Here is an 8,095-nt window from a genome sequence, read left to right on the forward strand (position 1 = left end):
GTTGCCGAGGCGGCTACTCCGGTGCCACACGTTGAAAGCACAAGTGCTCCCTAGGTGGTTTTGATAATTGATGACAACATATCTCTTGTTGGACTAACACTTCTATCTAGCATGTTTCAGATAAGTTCAACAATGGAGTGGCATGGACTAAAGGTTGTGGGAACTCCTTAGATGCTAAGGACAAAGGATTGGCTAAAGCTTCAAGCTCAAGACTCTTCATTTTACATTTTAGTGATCCAAGATCACATTGAGTCCATAGGAAAAGCCAATACTATCAAGGAGGGATGAGGTGTTGCTTAATGAGCCTCTTGCTTCATGTGCTTAGTGATATGCTCCAAAACCCTCAACTATTGTCCCATATCCACATATGACCTAAACCCTAAGCCAAACTCGGTCCTACCGATTTTTCCTATCCGGCGCCACCGAGTTTCACTTGTCATTAGCCACTGCCAAACCCTAGCAATTCGGTTCTACCGATAAGGATCTCGGTCTCACCGAGATGGGATTGCAAACTCTCTATTACCTATTGTAATATTCTCGGTCCCACCGAGATATGCAATCGGTCCCACCGAGATTGCAATGTAAACTCAGTGTTTCCCCTTTGTAACTTTTCGGTCTCACCGAGTTCCACTCAGTCCTTGCAAGAACTAACCCATGTAGGTAGATGAACTCAAACTTCAAGTGGTGCTCCCAACTCTTGATGAACTACATCAACCTTGAGCACCCACACAAGTTCAACTACATGAGGAAGAACCACACCACCACCCAAGGTATGTCATTCCATCTTAGAGAAGCTTTACTCCAAGACATGAGTCAAAGCAACTCAACAAGATGTGAACACATCAAGATGCTTAAACGAAAAATGGTAACCCCATTTTGAGCTTAAACGATGAGTATGACCTATGATCAAGTATCCTCACTTGACTCCTAAGTCAATATACTCTAACATAGGTGACTATGTCACCGCTCAATTCTAGATGAAGTTCTCTTGTGTTCTTTTCTGAGTTATTGCATTTGTCTCTTGCATATTTGTTTCCTTCTCTCTCAAACAAAACAAAAAAACTTCATCTAGAAACTTTCACTTTTTCCTGTTTGTTTTGTTCTGCATATTTCTGCATCAAACTTCTTGCAAATCCATCAGCTAATTCATTGCAAATCTTTGTGAGATCTTACTTGACTAGTGAGCTGAGGTGACAAGTGTTTTTCTCTGTGTAAACTCGGTTTCACCGACTTGCAAATTTCGGTCCAACCGAAAATTTTCGGTACCACCGAAATGTGCCACTCGGTGCCACCGACTTTGCAATCAGAAAAACAGTTTGCCACTTATTCTACATTTCTTATGATCCAGCTCCACTCAATGAATCTTGTCCTCCACAAGCATCACAATTTTATCCTCTGCTTTGTGCTGAATCTCAAGGACCAAACCCATTCGACGGATTCCAGGAAAAACCTTCTTGGGAATTGATGTCAAAGGGGGAGAGAGAGATCACATCAAAGCTTGTAGGAAAGAGAGAAAAAGTATTAAGGGGGAGAGAAAGTCTCAAGGATCCCAGATGTTATTAAGGGGGAGAGAAAGTCTCAAGGATCCCAAATGTTGTTAAGGGGGAGAGAGAGATCTCCAGGGAGAGAGAAAAATACTCAAGGATCCCAGATGCTTGATGTTCAAGAGGAGAGATACCACATGTCTTTTTGGGGGAAAGACATGTTCATATGAACTCATTTGAATTAAGTTCTATTCAGCTCTGATTTTCTGTTTCCTATCTTCTCCCAATATCCCATGTAAGATTCAGGGGGAGCAAGACACCTAAGGGAAAAGAAATCAGCCAAAGTCATTGCATATCTTTATTCTTGGGGACACGTTGAATCCAATGTGGTACCTTGTACTCACTCTCTACATGTCATCCCATTCTTGGCATTCTTGTGGTTTCTTTTGTTTGCTCTGGCTAGTGGACGCACCTGTGTTATCTAACCTTGTTTGCAGGTTCATTCCATCCTAAGCCCACTCGAGACCACAAGGTAAGTATATGCATCAAAATCACGAGCATGAGGAGTTCTTACTTATGTACATACTGTTTGCAAGAAGGACTCATGAGCATGAAGGTATTTTCCTTAATAATCTTTTGCTCTGATGCATATGGCCAAGATACATGTAACACATTGCCTACTCTGTCATGATTATGCTCTCACATGCCTCTATATTTCATATTTACATGAGTGCATACATGTAGGGGGAGCCTATGCATGCTACATGTTCTTCCAAAGCTTTACTTGCTGTTCTTTATATCTTTATCTAAAGCTTTGATGTATGTTGCCATCAATTACCAAAAAGGGGGAGATTGAAAGCACAAGTGCTCCCTAGGTGGTTTTGATAATTGATGACAACATATCTCTTGTTGGACTAACACTTCTATCTAGCATGTTTCAGATAAGTTCAACAATGGAGTGGCATGGACTAAAGGTTGTGGGAACTCCTTAGATGCTAAGGACAAAGGATTGGCTAAAGCTTCAAGCTCAAGACTCTTCATTTTACATTTTAGTGATCCAAGATCACATTGAGTCCATAGGAAAAGCCAATACTATCAAGGAGGGATGAGGTGTTGCTTAATGAGCCTCTTGCTTCATGTGCTTAGTGATATGCTCCAAAACCCTCAACTATTTTCCCATATCCACATATGACCTAAACCCTAAGCCAAACTCGGTCCTACCGATTTTTCCTATCCGGCGCCACCGAGTTTCACTTGTCATTAGCCACTGCCAAACCCTAGCAATTCGGTTCTACCGATAAGGATCTCGGTCTCACCGAGATGGGATTGCAAACTCTCTGTTACCTATTGTAATATTCTCGGTCCCACCGAGATATGCAATCGGTCCCACTGAGATTGCAATGTAAACTCAGTGTTTCCTCTTTGTAACTTTTCGGTCTCACCGAGTTCCACTCAGTCCCACCGAAAGAGCAAATCGGTCCCACCGAGTTTGCCTGACCAACTCTCTGGTTAGCTAATTACCAAATTCGGTCTCACCGAGTTTGTGTGATCGGTCTCACCGAGATTACGTTATGCCCAAACCCTAACCGAATCGGTCCTACCGAGTTGCATGTCAGTCCCACCGAAATTCCTAACGGTCACTAGGTTTACTATTTCGGTCAGACCGAGTTTCATGATTCGGTCCCACCGAGATTGGAGAACTGTGTAACGGTTGGATTTTGTGTGGAGGCTATATATACCCCTCCACCTCTTTCTCATTATGTGACAGAGCCATCAGAACACACACATCATTCCAACTCATTTGTTCTGAGAGAGAACCACCTACTCATGTGTTGAGACCAAGACATTCCATTCCTACCATATGAATCTTGATCCCTAGCCTTCCCAAGTTGCTTTCCACTCAAATCTTCTTTCCACCAAATCCAAATCCTATGAGAGAGAGTTGAGTGTTGGGGAGACTATCATTTGAAGCACAAGAGCAAGGAGTCCATTACCTACACACCATTTGTTACTTCTTGGAGAGTGGTGTCTCCTAGATTGGCTAGGTGTCACTTGGGAGCCTCCGACAAGATTGTGGAGTTAAACCAAGGAGTTTGTAAGGGCAAGGAGATCGCCTACTTCGTGAAGATCTACCGCTAGTGAGGCAAGTCCTTCGTGGGCGATGGCCATGGTGGGATAGACAAGGTTGCTTCTTCGTGGACCCTTTGTGGGTGGTTGCTTCTTCGTGGACCCTTCATGGGTGGAGCCCTTCGTGGACTCACGCAACCGTTGCCCTTGGGTGGAGCCCTGTGTGGACTCACGCAACCGTTACCCTTCGTGGGTTGAAGTCTCCATCAACGTGGATGTAGGATAGCACCACCTATCCGAACCACGGGAAAAACATCCGTGTCTCCAATTGCGTTTGATCTTTCCAAACCCTTCCCTTTACATTCTTGCAAGTTGCATGCTTTACATTCCGCTGCTCATATACTCTTTGCATGCTTGCTTGATATGTATTGTGTGTATTGAATTTGTGCCTAAACTCCACTTAAACCGAAAAAGCTTAAAAATTGCAACTTTAGCACTATGTGTCTAATCACCCCCCTCTAGACACATCTACTTCTAGATCCTACACACGTCCATCCCTCCGCCGCCCACCATTACCATGTAAATTGTTGCGCCGGTCATAGCCGCAGTCATCCGCCTCCGTTCCCTTTCTCTTGTCCACACCACTACTGCCCATCATGGCTTCCTTGCAGTCCAGTGCTCTTCGGGACGGGCGGATGATAGACCACAAGAAGATGGCAGCCATTGCTGCCGACTGGCTGGCCGGCAGGCAGCCGAAGGACGACGATGTCCCAATGGATAACACATTGCCGACGATCTGGCACCAAACCCCTCCTCCGCACCATCCTCGCCGATGCATTGCACCATGACCATCGGCGAGGCCCCTGCCCAATACATGGACACGGTGAGGCAGAAGCGTGAGGAGCAGTTCTGGGAGGCGCAAGTCGACGCCACCTGCAACCACCATCTCCTCCAGGAGCACCTGCTGGGGAGGAGCAAATCGCCGTGGAGGACGCCTCGAGCGCTGGCGGTACTGCATGCAGGTGGCAGAGGCTGCAGCCGCCTACAAAGAGGGCGATGAAGCGGGCGAGGCGCTGTTTGGCGAGACCGAGGACGAGGCAGAGGACAATGTCGGCTCCGACGAGTCCCCGCTCCACTGGCGTCGACGAGGCCCTGCTCCGCCAAGGCCCCGCTGAGGGAGTCCTGGACTAAGGGGTCCTCGGGCGTCCGGCCTGTTATCCATGGGCCGGACTGATGGGCTGCGAAGACATGAAGACCGAAGACTATACATGTGTCCGGATTGGACTCTCCTTGGCATGGAAGGCAAGCTTGGAGACTGACTATGAAGATTCCTTCTTATGTAACCAACTCTATGTAAACCCTAGATCCCCTCGGTGTCTATATAAACCGGAGGGGATAGTCCGAAAAGTATACAATCATTACCATAGTCCTACAGGCTAGGCTTCTAGGGTTTAGCCATCACGATCTCGTGGTAGATCAACTCTTGTAACACCCATATTCATCAATATCAATCCAGCAGGAAGTAGGGTATTACCTCCATAGAGAGGGCCCAAACCTGGGTAAACATTGTGTGCCCAGTCTCCTGTTACCATCGATCTTAACGCACAGTTCGGGACTCCCTACCCGAGATCCGCCGGTTTTGACACCGACATTGGTGCTTTCATTGAGAGTTCCACTGTGCCGTCGACAAAAGGCTCAATGGCTTGCCTTGTCCTTAAAGACAACATCACCTCTAGGGGAGCTCTGTCCCCGGGCCAAACCCTCCGGTTGGGCGGCTTTACTATGATCGCCCTTTCGGCCGTCGAGCCGACGATGACCTCTTGGGCCATCCAAAAACCCCTTCGCATCAATTCCGTGCACTCCAAGAAGATGGATCCGATAGAGCTTTCGTCTTTGAACGAACTCCTAGATCGCATTGCCGATTTGGGAATAGCCACAGACTACGATCGGATCGGGCTTAAAACCGATCAAGCAGAAATCGAGACCCTACCGGTCACCCACCAGACTGCGGTAGTCGTGGAGCAGGACGGCAAGTCTTCTTCTAAACTAAAGACAGACTATGTTTGGATCGCCGATCAAGAAAAGCTGGATACCCACCCGCGAAAGGATGTGACCAGCCCTCCGAACATAGCATCAGACGACGGTCCTAAACAATCAGAAGATATTCCTGAACTCGGACCATTAAGCCCGGAAGATCATCAGACTCCGGGTAATCGGTCGGGTCAGGGTTCGGATTTAATTCCACCCACCCACCCGGATTTAGACACTCTCGTAAGCATAAAACAGCAGTCTCAGGAAACAGTCCACCACTTCTGGGCCAGATTCCTCCTTGTTAAGGACAAGGTAAAAGATTGTCGTGATGAGGACGTAATATCAGCATTCTGCAACAATTGCGCGGACGAGAGAATCCTCAACGCCATCAATCGCCACCGCATACTGAAATTCACTGACTTAGAAACCATCGTACAAAAATACTGCGCGATGGGGAGCACTTGAAAAACTTAGGCAGCTCGCTGGGAACTGTCAGTCCCAACTCAACTTTCCCTACAGGCGAAAAGGGCGCACTCTCGCGGCACGCCCAGTACAATAGTCAAGAAACACAAAACCGCTATGCGGCACGACACCGTTCTGACCAGGTAGCTCGATGGCCCATGCAAAATACATACAACACCAGATACCGTGGCAACCCACAGCCTTAGAGCATATTGGATACTACGACAGGTAGCCAAGTGCGTGCGAGGACATCCTTATCATGGACGACCCAGAACGGCATCCCCCAGGGGACGATAACTCAAGAGTATTGACGGTCTTTGAGACATTCGCTTCAAATAACAAGCTCAAAAGGGCGCTCCACGAGCTCGCCAAAGTCTGCCAAATTGTTGTGACAAACCCCTGGAACGACACGGCTATAACATTCAACGCCGATGATGAACCAAAGTACATAACAGTACGAGCACCAGCTACATTAGTCCTCAGTCCCATCGTGGACGGGTTTCGACTTACTAAGGTCCTCATGGACGGCAGCAGCGGACTAAACCTCATTTATGACGACACACTCCATAAAATGGAAATAGATAGGAGCCACATCATGCAAAGTAACACAACCTTCCGAGGAATTATTCCCAGTCGGGAGGCGCGGTGTGCGGCCAAAATCACACTTGACGTAGTATTCGGCACGCCGGAGAATTATCGGTCCGAAGAAATAACTTTCCAAGTGGCCCCTTTTAGGAGCGGATATCACGCCCTGTTGGGGCGGGATGCTTTTACACGCTTTCAGGCCATACCACATTATGGGTATATGAAGCTCAAGATGCCCGGACCAAACGGTATAATCACTCTCGTCAGTGATCCGAACATAGCACTCCATGCCGAAAACAAAACCGCATCCCTGGCCCTGGAGGAGCTATCTGAAGCCCTCACAGCCGACGAACTAACTGCACTACGCTCCATGGTGGACAGGGACGACATGGTCCTCGACAAACGCCCTAAATCCACATCCTTTAAACCAGCAGAAGAAATAGTGAAATTCGAGGTCCACCCAACGGACCCCAAGAAGACAGCATCTATCGGAGCTCAACTGAACCCAACAGTTGACACCGCACTACGAGAATTCCTGCGCGAAAACTGGGACATATTCGCCTGGCACCCTTCAGATATGCCAAGGATCCCACGCGAGCTGGCCTAACATAGCCTCAATATATTAAAGGGGTTCAAACCGGTCAAGCAATCACTGCGGCGCTTTTCCGAACCTAAGCGACAAGCAATGGGGGAAGAGCTAGCCAAACTCATCGAGGCCGGATTCATTAAAGAAATCAAACACCCGGACTGGCTGGCAAACCTGGTGATGGTACCAAAGAAGGACAAATCCTGGCGCCTACGCATCGATTTCAAAGACCTCAACAAGGCTTGCCCTAAGGATCCCTTCCCCCTCCCCCGCATTGATCAAATCATTGATGCCACCGCAGGACACGACTCACTTTGTTTCCTCGATGCATATTCCAGATACCATCAAATCAAAATGGAGTCCGATCAAGCCACAACAGTATTCATCACCCCATATGGGCCATTCTGCTTCAACACCATGCCCTTTGGGCTCAAGAATGCCGGCGCCACGTACCAACGCATGATTCAAGCATGCCTGGAGAAACATATCGGCAAAATGGTAGAAGCTTATGTCGATGACGTCATCGTCAAAACCAGTCACGTCGAAACACTAATAGACGACTTATGTCTTACATTCGACAACCTCCGGGCATATGACATTAAGCTTAACCCGGAAAAGTGTGTCTTCGGCGTCCCTGCTGGAAAACTACTGGGCTTCATCGTCTCCAATAGAGGAATCGAAGCAAACCCAGCCAAAATCCAAGCTGTGTCACAACTAGCTAAGCCAACAGATCTTAAACAAGTTCAAAAGCTTGCGGGCTGCGTAGCAGCTCTAAGCCGCTTTATCTCCAGATTGGGAGAAAAGGCACTGCCACTCTATTGCCTTCTACGGTGAACCGACCACTTCAAATGGACGGACGCGGCAACAGCCGGATTGGAGG

This window comes from Triticum urartu, chromosome 6, assembly GCF_003073215.2.
Source record: "Triticum urartu cultivar G1812 chromosome 6, Tu2.1, whole genome shotgun sequence".
Lineage (NCBI taxonomy): Eukaryota > Viridiplantae > Streptophyta > Magnoliopsida > Poales > Poaceae > Triticum > Triticum urartu.